Below are 17,399 nucleotides of genomic sequence, written 5' to 3' on the forward strand. Positions count from 1 at the left end.
AAACCTTCCTCCGTGTCAAACTACCTCCAAATACCTATCCTGTATATCCTCCACTAAAGCCCAACTGTTCTGACCTTTGGTCTTCTGTACTGACGCTCTCAGCTTCTTTCCATGTCCTCTTCTGTAAGTACTTCCAGCAGAGACACAGAGCCCACTCACGTGTTTCTGTGAAGCCCTCTGTACCATCACAGCACAGATTGCACCATACAGGTCAAACTGCTTGCATGACGTATTCTGTTAGTCCAAGAAGCACAAGATTCCAGCCTCATTTCTAAAAATGCCAAAATCTTTTATTTGTCAAGGCACTGAAATAGCTAATAGCTGCTTCCCACAAAGAACAACCAAAATAGCTTGTATATTTCCACAAATCTAACAAATTCATATTTCGTAAAAGCAGCAGTCTCATTTCACTCTTTTAGAAACTAAGCAGACATCATTAATAACTGCTTCTGAATGGGCAAGCACGTCACTCAAGTTAAAGAAACTAGTAAATTAAATAAAGATATCTTTTTAATGTACAGTTTTCTTGAAGAAATAAGGTTTTCTATACGATTTTGTGATTTCATTCCTCAAATTTTGCAATTAGCATTAAGAGTTAAATTAGGTCTCTTTTTAACCATACATACAAGTCAACACATCTTGTTACCAATGTCTGTTCTAAAGAAGTCAGTCAATATTAGCCAGCATATGCTGAAACATAGGTAGCTCTTGCTATTCAGACACTCGCTGCAAGTGGCACCTCACGGGCTTTGAGGACTACCCTCATCACATGGCTGCCCTAGCAAATGCTCCGTCATTGCTTTCCCTTTCAGCTTGCAAAGTTACAGCTGCCTTTGCAGAACGTTAAGCAGGGTTTCTTGTGTTTCGCAGCATCCGAACAACTTGGAGTGTAAGAATGAAAAATTCTGCCCGTGCATACTTTCCTGCTCCCAGTGACGTCCTACGCCAGCCAAGGAAACAGGGAACGCAAGTCAGATGCGGCGTGTTGCACTGGCATGCACGACGTCCCAGTCCCCTGCAACCAGGCTCCTGACGTTCTGCCCATTTCTGCACGCCTAACAAAGCTCAAGAGTTAGTTTTATTTAACCTCTGCTGGCAAAAATGCTGTATTTTTTCCTTCCTGATACTCCCTAAGGTTATCCATTCCTTTGCATTCAGCTAGAGATAGAATAAATATCTGAAATCCTCTGAAACCTTCAGATATGGAGCACAGATCAATAGGCTTCATTAGGAGAAGCCTCTCATAGTGCATTAGTCTCACTCTCCACTACTGTCATTTACTTCCTGCTTGATTTCCAGTGCTGGGGGAGGGGAATTTTTTTTTTTTTAATTGTTTTAGTGAATTTTTCTCTACAAAGCCACAAATGACGTGAGCCTTGCCTACTACAAAATCTACCACTAATGAAAAACTCTCTCCAGTGCTTAAAAACAGGTTGCAACTTGCAGAACAACAGTTCCAGTGAAAGACATTTACATGTAAAGAGGAGAAAATAAAAAGCATCAACTCCATCTTCACTGAAGACAGTCACTTTTCCCCACCAGTTTCCTATGGCATACAATGATAATAGAAAATAAAATTGCTTTCTAGACTCTCTAGCAATTATTTTTTTTTAAATACTTCATTATATAGACAAATTAAGTGTTTTTCCTCCACAACACATGCTTCGCTTTCAGTGAGGACTGCAATACGCCCTCATTGTGGCATATTAAAATCCAGAGTGAGACTCAGTTCCACTCTTCTAAAACCCAGCGCTGGGCAACATCAGAACAAAGTGTGAATGCAAGCTTCTTAGGCATCAAAGAAACACCGGGAACATCAGAAGCTACAACGCGTGTAGGTGTATTAGCAGTCCTACCATCCATCTGTCAGAAATCTTAGATGTTCCTGCACATCACCCACTGGCAGAGCTGTTTGCCAAGCAGAAATATTACGAAATGTTCATTATATACTAAGGTCTCCCGCCTTCCCAAGCATTTAATGGAAAACGCTGCCCCTCCACACACACAAACCAATGTTAATTACTAAGGAACAGTAAAATTCAACAATGAAAAACTACCAAGTGGTCAGCACACTGGACTATGATTTCACATACATTTTGAAGAAGCTTTACTTACACACAGGATATACTAACTTCTAGTTCACATGTATCTAATTTTTAAGGTATGTTAAAGACTGAGTTCACAATTAACTGAACAGACAGTGTACAAAAGGCTTTTAGAACTACACCATATGGTCTAGGGAAAGGAACAATCTGGACTATCCACATTTCAATCTGCAGGCTTGTCCACCTCTATAACACATTGTATTGCTGTAATAAAATATTAAGATAGAAATGTAAAAGTGAAAATAATCTATCTTTTGCACTATCAGGGAACAAGGCATCCTACAAACAGTTTAGTGCATTTAATAAATATTTTAAGTTTCATGATTTTGGCACGCTGAATCAAATACAGTCAGTAAGATGTCCAATGTCATTTAAAACAGTATTTCCAGAGGGATAAGGGTGGGTATTCATCTTATGCTTCAGGGAAATAAAAAACACCAGTTTATATGGGGTATACCAGCAGCAGTTTATGTAACAGATGACACATTCTTGGAAATCAAATAAAAGCAGAAAGAAAATGCCCGTTGTTGCTTACTGAAGGACTGATCACATGGTCACAGCTGGAATCAGTGTAAATCATTCATTAATAAAATTCTGTTGTACCAGTCACTTTTTTCTGCATTTCAAAAGCCAAAAGAAACACACTCAATTCTTTGCAGAAAGGCTACCTTGGAAAGTATTTTACAGTAACAGTTAAATTTACTAAATCTTTACAGAAAAAAGGAACACCTACAATGAAGGCATTATTGGTTCTAGGTACCAGTACATATACTTATGCATTTTATATATAAACCCAGAGCATAGTCCAAAAACAGGATACTTGCTAAACTTGAAGGCAGCGGCATGCCTTCGAGTTCCACAGAATCTGAATCTCGAGAAAAAGTAATTGAAACCTTTTGTGACATACATATTAGAACGTAAAGAAATAGAAATACTTCTTTCGACAGCAATTTAAGTCTCATCCCTTAATGTAAACTAGACGGTTACACCAGATTAAATACAGACGCTACAGAAGATCACATAGTACATATCCTGTAATTACATACTCTGTTGGACACATATATATGTTCATAGCTGATCCTGCTTAGAGCAGGAAGTTGGACTAGAGGACCTCCAGAGGTCCCCTCCAACAGGAATTATCCTATGAATTTTCAAGCTACAGTTCTCTTTCTTGAGTTCTGACCCTTGGTTTTCTCTTTCACTTTGAAAAGATAGAATTGCTGCTGTAACTTTTATGTTTCCTTGCCACCAACAGGACAAATACAAATTCATACAAATCTATGACTTTGCAGAAAGGAAATTACTGCATCACAAAAATCAGATCATCCTCAGCAATTATTCCGAAAGTAACCTCTTGCTTTACCAATACTGGCATGCTATTTGTTCTATCCACATTATCACACAATAAGAGGAATGTTTTTTCATATTAATTCAGAAAAAAATACTTCATAAGTAAAAGCTATACCATTTGGTACTTCAAAATGTCACAATATAAAGTAAACGTGATGGGTTTTTCTCTAGCCCAAATGAAATCAAAATCATCCTGTCCCTCATCACTCAGCGTAAACACTGTACCACAGAGCATTCAAAATTTATCAAGAGTCCCTTGGCCTCATAGAGTTCCTTGAATTTAAAAGCTAATAACATTATCTTCCCGATTCTGTGCTTATTAATCACTTTGAGCAAAGATTTTAGGCATCCTGGATTGACAGAATATCCAAGTTTTACCGTAGAGTCTGCCAAGGACTTCTCAAATCTCTATCAAATCATGGACCCTTGAAATAAGTCTGCAAAAGCCCCATACAGCTCAAGTGTGAAGTTCAACACATGCTTACATTTTCACATGATCAAAGGCTCACTTTCTCTATTATGCAGCTTTCTGCAGTTATCCTTACCTCAGAAAGTCATCCTCAGTAGATGGATATACTTCATATGAAATTGGCTAATATAAACAAGAAAAATCCAGTTTTCTAACAATTAACTTCAAGTAGTATGAAATAACAATTCAATAAACCTAGTCTGTTAATAGCATTGTTTATAAAAAGGAAAAACAAAAAAACACCTCGTAAAATCCCTACCTACAACAATTTGAGTATATAAATGAAGAGGAACTTAGTCAAATCCAGAAACAAAATGAAAAAAGAAAAAATTCCTGCTAACTTCTGTTTTAGAAATTATCTATGGCATTAATTGTCAAAAATCAATAAAGTTTGAAAACAGACATGTGACTTCAGTAGAGTATATAACAGCTAAAGGAAAATCTAAACATAGACAATACTGTAGAAAGCAACAACTTGCACATGCATAGTCCGTGACATAGACAGGCGCCATATAGATAAGATATCCTGCTCTTCATCTTTTACAAATATTATTTCTTTTTTGTAACAGAAGAACGCAGCAAAATAGATCATGACCAGGCAGAATGTAACAGGTAAGCTTGCTGACTTGTGATTTACTGCCTTTAAAATCCATTCATGAACTTAAGGTGAAAGCTTTTCAAAATTAAAACCTATGACATATTAACAGCTTGGGACCTAGTTGCCTCTTGCTACCGATCTTCAGAAAATTAGGTTCAAAAGAAATAATGTTGTAGGTGTCCCTTACAAATTAATATTCCTTATATATAAGCAGAAACTAAGAGATCTTCCTTGCTCTTTGGAAAGCTTTGCATTTGGGCATTTCTAATTGAACAGTCTTGATTGAACAGTCAAGGCTATTCTGGAATTGATAATGACAGCGCTTTCATTTAGTGCCGAGAAATCTCATTCTTTTTAAGAATGGATACAGGCATTCCTGCAGAAAGTTTCAATTTGAATTTTTTTAATAAAAGCTGTTTAGAAGCATATCTAACCAGTTGATGACTTTAAAAGAACTTTTCTAGAATTAGATAATATAATTTCCAATTTGTTCAAATAAGACTGTCATTGTACTTAGAAGGAAGAAAGAGATGATCATTCAGAAGCCAGGCACCTAGCTCTTTCCCATCCCAGATATCCCAGTTTTCAGAAATCTGTCCAAAAGACTTTGAAACATAATGAAAACAGGCCTATGAGGAGGACTCCATATGCTTCCCACAAAATATTTGACTCTCTTCTTCATTTGTCTGTTCCTAGATGAGATGTGAAGAAAATATAGTTACAAGTTCATGGAAAAAAAAAAAAAAAAAAAAAAAACCTTTCCAAAGATCTTTTCCAAAGGCAGAAAGAAACTGCGTATCAAATTAAGGCATATCTCCCTCTATCACTTTTCACATGCCCACATGCCATTCTTGTTGAAGCTACACAACATACATCTCACAAGAATTAAACTTTTTTTTTTTTTTAAATCAGCCGCTAGCACCTTAGAAAGTGTATTGTTTCTTTTGACAGTGCTAGCATCAAAAGAACCATGACTAAGTGGTTATAATGGTTTCCATGCCTAATTGTTATTATCTGGCGAGACAACAGCAGCAGTGTGATACCATCATTCAAACTACCTGAGAAGTGATAACTTCGGTTGCAGACTTAATTGTAAAATTCAATACAACTAGCATTAAAAAAAAAATGAGTCCTAGTGCATACATCTACACCTCTCTCCCTGATGAATGTGCACTGACAATCAGAAAGACAAACATAAGCAGTATAGAAATCAGAAAATGCTGAATATACCTTTGTAACTTTTCCTCATTGGAAATACTATATGAAGTTCTAGGTAGGCTAGTTCCTCTAAATGAGGGGAAGGAGCTGCAGAAAAGCAGTATTTAGTTTAGCTATGAGATAACTATAGCAGATATAAATTAATGTAATGCTAGAAAAGGTAAGATTTACTTTTACTAAAACAATAAGACATATAACAAATGAAGGATGACAAATTTGAGACAGGAGAACACCTTTTTGGGAAACTGAAAAAGAAAAGACAACATAATGAGAAGGTAGCTCTTGCCTCAACTAGGGAGCTGCCTTGATACCCTTAAAGGTGCCATAAGTGGTGATGAAGGAAAGAGAAAGCGGAAAGCAGGGAAACAGTGGAGAAGCACATCCCACAGGGCCCCTCATACTAACTCTCACTAGCACCGACTCACTGATTCAAGGAACAGTTTGATGCGGATTTGATTGGAATCAGTTTGAATTGCCATAAAATGGCAATCTAGATTTCTGAACAGTTCCTAAGAATTGCTTAGAGCTCCATCTACACAAAAGACTGCACCAGTTTAAATAAAACAGTATTTTTAAAGTGATTTGGATTAAACATAATAAAGCCTTATACAAATGCTCATTTCAACGTCACTTAAATCTATGTAAGGGTGTTCAGACCCTAGGACAGGGTGCCCAGAGAGGCTGCAGACTCTCCATCCGTGAAGATGCTCACAACTCGACTGGAGCTGGCCCTAAGCAGCCTGCCCTGGTTGACTTGCTTTGAGCAAGGGCTTGGGCAAGAGACCTCCAAAGACCTCATCCAAGCTCAACTGTACTAAGATTCTGTACGATGTTCTTAAAATAAAGCCACATCAGTTAAATAGGTGCACAAATCTGTATTTCAATCAACTTCAAGTTATGTTAATAATAACTTTCTCATATAGATAGACAAGCATTGAGATTGTCTATTGAAATTTCAGTGGTTGTTATCTGACTATGCACAAGCAGCACAAATTCAGGCATTTAAACTTCTAGGCAGATTAGTACTTGGAAGTCAAAAGCAGTAGCAGCTTAAATTATCTCTAGTAAAAGACAACACACAAGTTAGTTTAAATCATGGAGATGTACAAGCCTTCACCATAGCTGCATAAAAAGAAGATATTCACGTAAGAGGAAAAATGTTTCTAAGTATGCTGTTTTTCTGCAAATATACTTTTGATATGATGTTGGGAAGGACACTCATTTATTGCCACACTTTTTGGAAGAAACGCTGCAGAAAGAATGACAGGACTGGATTAAAGCAAAAAGGCAACGAAACAGTACCAAGAGCAAATTTCGGAGGGAAGAGAGGAGTTGATTATTATTTTTGATAGCAGAATAAAAAGGGGTCAGGCTTAATCCAACAGCTATTGTACAACCTGTGTGCTATTAAACGGGTATTATATTTTGTAACTATTTATTAAAATGTGAGCCACCATTTTCCCACATTAGGCAGCGAATAGCATAAGCTAAGTAAACATTTTGTTTTCTTTAGCAAGACAAATCTTCCACATCAGCCACAAGTACCAAAGCATTCTTTCTCTCAAATGCTTTCAAGATATTCTTCTCCTCCCATTTCATCAAACTTGGATGCCTATGCCTGGCACACAGACCTGGATTATACATTTAAATCTATTCACTGAAAAGCACTCAAATGACCTGAAGATACAAGTTTCAGTAAAAGCCAATACTCCATCAAGAAGAGTATTTTCTTCAGCAATCAGACCCCAGAGGTTTGGGCTGTGGGTGTCGGAAATTAAAGTCCTAATTGTGAAGTTTAAGTTGACACCTTGCCGCTATTCTCTTCCTCACTCCCCAACCCAGCCTGTAGCTTTTTGATTTACTGAGAGGTTGGCAAGATTTCTTTGAAAAACCAAATGAAGCGGCATCCTCGCATGCCAGGTACAGGAGGGTTTTCTCAAACGCTCACAGCAGCACTTTTCATCTTCTAAGACCTAAATTCATGTGATCTTTTAACAACTATTTATTTCACACCAAACCAGATATCTCCCCAAAGCCTACCAATACAGCCTCTAGGCATATTTCTTAAATAAAAGTACTGAATCTTTGCATACTTAAAATTTGCATACTAAAGGAATGAATCAACTATCTCAGTAGTAGTAATACTGTGCAGCAACTGCTCACCTCTCGCGGAAGAAGAAAATTCGTGTTTATCTGTTTTGTGTGGGACCCTCTATAAATTACTTTTCTTTTCACAGTTGTGAAAAATCATTTTATTACAGAACTATTATGAGCACAGCTGTTATTTAAGTGATTCTAAACTTTAAAAGCAAGCAATATATCGGCTATTTAAGTGCAATTCACATTTACATACATACAAAGCAGATCACCTTTTTACTTGTATATTTATTTCTGCTTAAAGGTTTTAGAAAATTAAATACTACTACAACAAAAGAACTGCCTTACTATTTCAGATAATTTCCTGTATTATTCTAGTAACATCCTTACTGCAAGTCAAACCTTTGTCTACAGAAACATTTCAGTTTTAACATAATTGCAAAATTAGCAAGTTATGGGGCTTCTAGTAGCCCCTATGTTAAACAATAAATCAATAGTGTTTTTATGAATAGTCTTTTTTTTTTTTTAAATGATGTGTGTTGCAGCAGGACTGCATTTGGCAGAATTAAATCAGCCTATTTCTCTGGTTGTGTTTTTTTTAAGTGTTCATAAAATCAGTTGTTTTGTTTGAAATCAGGGAATTCAGTCCCCCAAAATTAATAGATACTAAATAGTTGCTTACAGAAGAAGAGTAACATAATTTTGCCAAAGGAAATAAGTAACTAGCAGAGGAAACATCCAACAGGAAAGCTCATGGCCCACATTATCATTTGAGAAACATTTAAGGTGAAATTAACTCTTCATGTACTAATGCAGCACAATTCAAAAACATCAAAAAGCTTTTCAAAATCACAAGGACAGGAAGATTAATGAAAACCTGTGATAGATGCTACCAACACGATACAGTATCTCTTATCTAAGAAATTATCTGATATGCAGAAAAGCATAAGCTAAGTGCAAGCTGGCTTAAAACATTATGAGAAAAGGCAGTTTTTCAGAAAGGCACATGACTGAAATGGGACTGCTTCCGTGATTATAATCAAAAGTGCAAAAGTGTTTGATTACAGGGCCACAGTTTAAAAACTCTGCTGGTCCTGCTTCTGCCAGACTAACCTGAGCAAAGAGCTGCAAGACCTTCAGCTGTTCATGTTAAGCTTCGTGACATAATCATTTAGCAATATCCATTATCCCATAGTTTCAATAACAGAGGGGGGAAAAAAGGCCTAGAACGGTGAACAAAAGTGTTCAGAAGAAAAATATATTAGCGTTTGAGAAATGGAGGAGACTAACAAATACTTTGCTTCATAAAGATGTTCCTCCAGTGAGCTTTCTCAGAATAGGGCAGAAGTGAAACACACACATAAATATTTTTATTTTGACTAAAACCACAGAGGAGCAGGTATAACACACATCTAAGCTGTTTCACGTCTTGAACACATCAATGTTTACTACTTATAATACCCTGCCAACGTTGTCCCATGCGAGAAATTGTGATGTAATCTTCTAAAAGTTACTAGGGCAACTAATGTAATTATACTGAAATAGTATTTGCTGTATTTATATTGGGGGATAGTCTTACCATAGCTCTTGAAAGAACTGTTCTGCTTCTCAGGAATTAGCCATATCTCCTCTTTCCTGTAACAGCATAATTAGTCATTTTGACATTTTGCTTTCCACAGTGACTAACAAACTCCTCCCACTCTTATAATTCAGTGGCAATAGCTCAGACTTAAATTACACGGTTCAGGTAATACATGATTTTTCCCAATATCCTCTTTCTTTAATTCTGTGAAACAAAATAAAGTAACTGTTACCGTTTCCTCCCACTCTCAACTTCAAATATTTTTGCTAGACAAATCAAACCTGATAACCCAAGGTGTTTCTGCACTAAGATTTGTTTTGTTAACATCTTCCAGTCAGAAAGAGGACAGAATTTTACCCCCCAGCCCCAAAATTCAGCGAGCACAAAAAGGCCCCCTCCAGATCGCCACACCAGCCCTAGCAGAGGGCTTCTGAACAGCTAGGCTCGCCGGAGCTCCACTCTTAATGGTATTTACAAGCGCAAGCAGCGAAACGCCAAGACTTCTGCAGCAGCAGAACGGTTGCAGCGCCAGTAGTCTACACCAACGCAACACCAACGCTCCGACGCGCGCCTCGTTTGAGTTAACCGATACACATACCTCACGCGTTAACTCCTCTTCGCGTCAAACAATTCTCGCGCTGCTTTATGAAACAACACAGCACTGTAACAGATCTGCCGTCGCTGCCATCAGGTTAACACTGAACAGAGGCAGTTCTAGGCAAGTATTTTCTTTCGACTGAAATGCAAAAGGTGATCTGAATGTCTATGAAATATTTAGCAAATCAGGTACAATTTGTTACAAATTGTTACACGGTAACAAATGCTGGGTAACTTGTAGCTCGGCAGGCTATCCTTAACAGCAGGTATTTCGATACCTTTAATGACCAACATCCCACAACCACGACAGAAGCAACCACATCACATGCAGCCAACAAAACATGAACATACTTTAGCGATGTTCTCACTGCTTAGTATTAATACCAAAGTGGAAGTTAGCACTTAAAATACTTTGAAGAACTATCCTTACTTTTGTATTTAAATCACAGGAGGTACAATTAGAGCATGTGAATCCCTGTGGACTAAATGCCCGACATCAAAACATCATATAGGTGCATTAAAAATTGAATAGGCATAAACAACTCCAGCAGCTCGGAGACGGAGTTGGTACCGCCGTGATCTTTGCAATTCATAACCATCAACACTCGGGATAGTTTGCAGGGAAATACAAGCAACTAATTACTATCTTTTGCTTAAGGACACGTATGGTGCTCTCTACAGGTATCGCTACTGCTTGTTGCCTAACGTATTGCCTCTTGAAGTCTTTCAGTATAACATCTTGCTGATATACTCCAAAGCATTTGTAGCATTATCAAACTGCTTTACATTCAAAAAGAACCACACTGTAATTTGTGAAAGATGCCACTAAGAGAGAAGTGTCAGCAGTTAGGAAACTGTGACTTCCAAGAAGTGTTTTCATACTGTCTAAGAGACAAGTTAAATGGTAATATTGACATTTAACAGAGACAGTTATTTGATGAAAATATTGATACTTTCTAAAAAGAAAAGAAATGTGCAAGTTGTAATATCTGAGGAAAACTCTTTGGTTTTGCAGTACTATCATAACTATCTTGATGACTCATCTGAAAACAAAATTTACCTACAATTATCAAATTCATCTTGTTGCACTGATGCTATTACAAAAAGCAGGTTTGGTGGCGGTGGGGGGTGATGTTGGAGGACACAGACCTACCTGATATTAATCCTAAAAAAAATTCTCATAGTACTACAGGGCATACAGTCCAATGTCATCAGAAGTGCAATAATATCCTACTCTCTTTGATGATAAGGAGTTTTTCCTCGGGTATATGACAAAACATATGAAGCAAAGTACTGAATCCGGATGATTTCTGCCAACTGTCAAACCTACAAGAAAAAGAGAGAGAGTACTACGTCATAATCTAAGGGAGCTTCTCTAAATTGCATCAGAAGGTGCACCCTAAGTACTGAACCACTGGCCAAAGCATGATTCCTCAGGCATGTCTACTTTATGCCACCTTGTTTCCACTGCTGCTTTACAACATTGTGTCATTCTTCTTTAAATGAAAAATCCCTAGGTGCCAAAAGGCAATTTTAAGTCAACTTTATATTAATGGAACAGTCTAAAAAGATGATTTAACCTGTGCTGAGAAGATGAACAAAGATTAACTTAAGGATCTTTCATTACTAAACATCAAAATCCAAAAGCTTCTAAACCCTTTCAAAAAATTAGAACTAAAACCTGCAAAAACGTGCCATAATGGCAATAACTCATGGCTACAGTCAGCAGACTGCTATGAAATAAAGAATACCATTATCCTATTAGACCAAGACTGCAGAGCGAATTTTAAGGTGGGTAAAAATGGAATTACTCAAACTGGAATACATTTAAATCAAGGTTAATTAGCCAACTATGGCAGAGATAAAGGAAGTTTAGTGGCCACCAGAAATCAAAACACCTTTACCTCCCACCAGTGAAGTAAAAGAACTGAAATGGCCCTTATTACACAGCTATAGCACTGCTGCAGGAAAACCCATCATCTAGCAACATACACAAGAGCTCCTACAGCAGCGTCGCGTGTAGCTCTCCAAATACTTTCATCCTAGTTTTTGACTAGTTGACATTAACGTTGGAGGTGTTTTAGCCATAAACTTTGAAGAATAAACTTTGACTCTGGTTCACAAAATGCTCAAAAGCGGCACCTTTCCACTAAAACTAACTATTCCAGAAAAATATATAAACAAGTTTGTTTGCAGTCATGTTAAAATAATCAGGACCGGGTTTAATGACACTCCATGCAATGCTCCAGGTTTACACTATTTACTTGAAAGCAGAATTTGTCCCACTAAGTCTAACTCAGTATTTTCCATACAGAATTGTAAACATTACTTTCATTTCTTTATGTGATTGGTATGGAGCAGTTTCAATATTACAAATAATGAGGCAGCACAAATTCTAGAAAAGAGTAACTTCCTGAGCAAAACTAACGACCTCTTCAAACACTATTTATAATGTTTTGTTATTAACTCTTTCCTCACTAAATGACTATTTTATTTAGATTCACAGATATGCAAGACTAAATAATAAAACAGCAATTCAAATACGATTTTTAGACACAGTTTACAGCTACAAATTTCAAAAGTTCAAAGAAAATATTGTAAAAAAAATTAATTAAAAACAGCAGTGACAGTCTGCAAACAGATTGCAAAAGAAAATCAGACTCTGCACATAGCTTTAAAGCCAGCCTTTCAAGCTAGAGGTAAACCAAGTTTTAGTGAAATGATACTAAATAAAAAGCAACGCTAAAAGATGCGATTAGTAATGCAAGTAAAACAATACCAGAAACTGCTATTCACTCCCAAAATACTTTTCACACATGTCGCTGCAGAGGTTTTGAAAGCATTACTTGCCCAAGCAGTTTGGGGGAGGGAGGGTCCTACTCATTCAAGGGTTTTTCAAGACTTCACTACGCTCACAGAAAGATAAATGCAAAGGCCTCATTCTCGCAAATCTTTGTGAGCGATAGCAACATTAGGCAGTCGAGTGGCCAGCTCCCATTTTATTTACTGTCCGTCTCACGTATGAAGTTATTTACAAGTCCATGTCAAAACAGTTTTAGTGTACAACACAATGAAGCTTAGGGCCTTAGTCAGCTGCACCTTTCATGCCTATTATGAAGTGTTTCCATTTTTTCCATACTGGTAACATGAAACGCGTTTATTCAATACCAGAAAAATTATTCTCTTAATCAATGAACTGACCATCATTACAGGAAAAGGCCTAACTGCTCAAAATTGATTTAAAAAGACAACCTTTTGGATCTTCCCCAGTCCTAAAATTTCTAGGGCTTAGGGCTTCTTCCAAGGTATGAAATACCTCATAACGTAGGCCCTTATAAAGAGGGAGCCTAGAACGGATGTCTCAATTTAAAGTGAAGCAGAGTTAAACATAAATCAACGAGTAGCATGTATCACTAAACCAATAAGTAGCATGTATCATTAAAACTCGCTGGCACCTCACGCTTAAGGTACTTTTACACACCACGAGAAAGGTGTGACTAGTAGCAAGCACCAGGATCTAAACTAGCTTAATCTAGCTAGCAGAGATAAAACAACAAAGTCAGGATAAAGCTTCAGCGACCAGGATAAGCATTTTCCAAGAATGCACAGTAGGTAACAGAGCTGCTGCCACAGGTGAATCCTGTATCACTGCTTCTTCACTGCTACTGTTACCCGGCATACCCAGACTAACCTGGTACAGGTATGGTTGCCACATCCCTAAAACACACCACCTGCTTCCTCTGCAAAGACCTACCCTTTGATTCGCTTAACAGAAAGCGGAAATCCTTACAAAGGAGCAATCACATTTAATACCTATGACAACATAACTGAAAACAAGCTGCTCAAACCACTAATTCACCTTAAACGTAAAGGGTTTTTAGAGGGTCTTTAACAATCTGCAAGGCTCTTTCATCCATTTTTGTGAGCAAGTGAAAATAGCCATTCCGAACTGATAACAACAAGTTTAACATGAGTAAACTAGATTGAAAAAGTAAAATGATGTCAGTTTCCTTCCTGTGTTTTAATTTTCAAAGAATGAATAGAATATAAAATGAATATAAAAATACTTCTCTCCCTCCATTTCTTTTTTTATTCCAAAAAATTTAAGATTGTCGTTTGGGCCCATTGTCTTCTACCTCTCTCTCTCCCCAAAATGACTAAACAAATAGAAATATCTGGTAAGCTTAGGTAAAATTAGTTGTTCAACAGTTAGTCTGGGATAACTGAACAGAAAGTCCTATTTTACAAGATCAGGTCATAAACAGGGTATTTGCCAGGTAATGTCCAAGTCACCTGCAGTTTGTATTCTTCCAGTCCATTAGAAGTTATCAAAATACTACATGGCTCTTCCTTTCTCCAGTTCAAATTCAAGGCATGCGAAGATGCAGGCTTCCATTCACTTATAACAAACACTTTCATTTTCTTTCCAAAATTTATGTTTGGATGCCAGCAATTCATCCTGTGCCATGAAATGTTTATAGTCTCAACTTCTGTGGAAGATCTATCAGGCTTCAAACACTGAAGGGCCTTTCTTATTGTCAAAACTGTATGGTTTACAATGATAATTTCATTTTCATGATAGTTCTACAAAAAATAGACGTATATGGATTTTTTAGATGCCAACAAATAACCTGACAGAATAAACACTAATAACTTTTTACTGACCACAAAACAAAATCAGCTTTCATTACATGCTTTTACAACTATACATTCACTTACACATTTTAAGACTAACCAAACTGTCTAAAAATGTGCAACTTGACCCAAAAAATAGTTTTTCTGCATAAAAGGTTTAAAAAACAACAACAAAACCACTTTAGCTTCCTCCAGTGCAAAAGATGAAAGTACATTTTAAGTCACTATTTCCTCTTTAGGCTTCCCTCCTAGTTGCAAGGATGGTTTTTAGTTTCTGTTCCAAATCAAGATGAGCTAACTGGCCTAACAAACTTTAATGTTTCAGAGTTATCACAGTGCAAATTCTGATTTTCCTGCAGGATGTTTATGCCCTCCCCAGGTTAGCAGAGGCCACGATCTCTGCTGAAGTTGTAGGTTCCACCCTTAAGAGTGGCATCAGTTCCGCTCTTCACTCTCCATCAATTAAATAAATGACATCGATGGGTGGTTCAGTGATTCTGGTAAGCAGACGGTGCCAGAAACGCTACCCAGTGAATCTTCTGGCCTCATTAAAATCTGGGTATTTATCTTCTGAAAAAGGAAAACACTGTTTTAAGTTGTAGGATTTCACTTTCAGCTGCTGCTGCATTAACAAAGCAGTAAAATAAGCCTATCCCGAATCCTGATGAGAATATTGCTTCCTACAGATCTGCATCTCTATCCGTTACAGAATCCCTAATCTAGTAAAACTATCGTTTTGCATAAGCTAAATATCCCTTAAGTGAACATTTTTCCCCATTAAGTCCATATTTGGAACATTTCCAAATCCATCCTAAGTGAGATGTTTTAACTGTTTTTAACATGACCCCTGTACACACCTTTAAGATATGCTTTGAATGGCCCTGCTATTTACATACAAATATACGTACCAAACATTAAAATCAAACAGAAAATTTGTATTCTGACATTCACTTCTGCAAAAGCTATTCTGGCTACACCAGGGTCCTAACAAGCTTGCTGGCTGTGACGAAGTGGTAGCACACTTGCAGGCTGTGGCCAACGCCTATGCAGCTTTTGTTTCCTAGTAAATGTCTGAGTGTCTACCTCTCTTGTCTCATCAAAAAACATGAGATGATGTTTTTAAAAAACATGCTGGAACAGTGAGTTAATGAAAGTACATACTGGAAATCACCTGAAAATAATTATTAGCTATTTACCAGAATCGTGAATTTTCCAGTAGATAATATTCAAATTCAAGTTGTCAAAAAAAAAAAAAATATAGCCTATGTATAAACATGCATGAGCACATGTAAAGCACCAACACTTGTTCTGCAATTGCCTTTTCTTCTGCATGGGGAAAGCCCATGTTACACTGCTCTGAAAAAATTAAAGACATCTTCCCCCACACCGCAGCCACTTCCCAACCAAAGTGCAGCCTGACATTTGATATATGCGCTTTCAATATGCACTATGCAAGTGTGTGGTAAAGTCCTTTTTCAAGATGATGTGAATTACAGGTATGCAGATGGAAGTGCTAGAAAGGGTTCTAGTTTCAGTCTCTCAAGTACTTTCATGGCTGCAACCACATGATTCAAAACTGTTTGTACTCATTACTGCTACCACTTAAACACAGGATATTGTTGTTCTGCTTGTACTAAGACATATTCCACAAATTTTTAAGAACTACATTTTCATAATTCACTGATAAATAAGCATCGAAAAAAACCCTAATAACAGAATATTTTGGATTTTTGCCTAGTTTTGAATCATGCTTTATCATCTGCAAGTCCCCAATAAATTATTCTAAAAAATTCTTACTTCACTAGTCATGCTTCCTATAGGTTTTTGTTTTTAAAAAGTGTCCTTGCTAAAAATGAAATGCATTCAGTTTAAAATAGTTGCATGTCCTTTGTGAAAAGAACAAATGACCACACAAGAAAAATGTACAGATTCAAAGAAAACGTTTTCAAACAAGAAAATGCATCCGAGTACACAGATGCACAGCACAGTCCAGGTGGCAATCAACAACTCAGTTTCCTCCTACCATTCGTCCGGAGGGCACAAAGGACAAGCTGTATGGTCAGACAGTGCAGTAGGAAAGGCTCGCTCCTGTTCACGCAAGCTGCTTAGAAGAGAGGTAGCTGGGAGAAGTCCACGAGAGGAAAGCCCTCGGAGGCGCTCATTCTTCTAGACTTCCATAGCCAAGAATGCAAACCTCGTTTCTTGTTTAAGAAGTCAACAGCATCCAGCAACCACATTTTTACAGGTACCTGCTACAACTGCTTCATGCACTGATAAAGTTGAATATTTGCATCATTTTGGTTCAGGAATATGATTATGATATGAATTAATTTTTTTTAACTCAGAAATACCAAAAAAATTGTGAATTATCTCAACCCATCAAAACCTTATCCAGTTTCAGTATTCACCTAACCTTGAGCAACATTATTAACATATCACAACACTTTTAAAATCCTCATGTTAATCTTCACATCTATCATGAAACAAAGTGAATACATACACACACAAACTTAAGTGTCTGCATACAGGACTTGCACTAACATGATGTAGTAACAGCCTATTCATACACCAACATGGTAGTCACAGTCACATTGGAAATACATTGATAAAGGTAAACATCTGCATTCAAAGAAAAACAATATGAAGGGTTTTTTCTTTTGAAGTAAAAAGAATTCTCTCTTTATTGCCATTTATATACGTAAGATCATAGATATAGATGAAACAATTTGGTAATTTCATATTTGGAAC

At 37.0% G+C, this 17,399-nt stretch overlaps 1 protein-coding gene across 14 annotated transcripts in view; it reads right to left on the minus strand.

Annotated features, from left to right (window-relative positions):
- The window catches only part of GTDC1 (glycosyltransferase like domain containing 1), a 197,680-nt gene that overhangs the window by 148,784 nt on the left and 31,497 nt on the right, over positions 1-17,399 (minus strand). For 2 of the 14 annotated variants that reach the window (XM_068949314.1, XM_068949304.1), the window contains 3 exons: positions 11,170-11,342; positions 10,018-10,155; positions 9,417-9,472 (listed from right to left, as the gene is read on the minus strand). The exons of the other annotated variants lie outside the window; for them this stretch is intronic. The gene's annotated coding sequence lies outside the window, so the exon portion shown is untranslated. The remainder of the gene's footprint in view (positions 1-9,416; positions 9,473-10,017; positions 10,156-11,169; positions 11,343-17,399) is intronic. 14 annotated transcript variants of the gene reach the window in all.

Source organism: Struthio camelus, chromosome 6 (assembly GCF_040807025.1).
Source record: "Struthio camelus isolate bStrCam1 chromosome 6, bStrCam1.hap1, whole genome shotgun sequence".
NCBI lineage: Eukaryota > Metazoa > Chordata > Aves > Struthioniformes > Struthionidae > Struthio > Struthio camelus.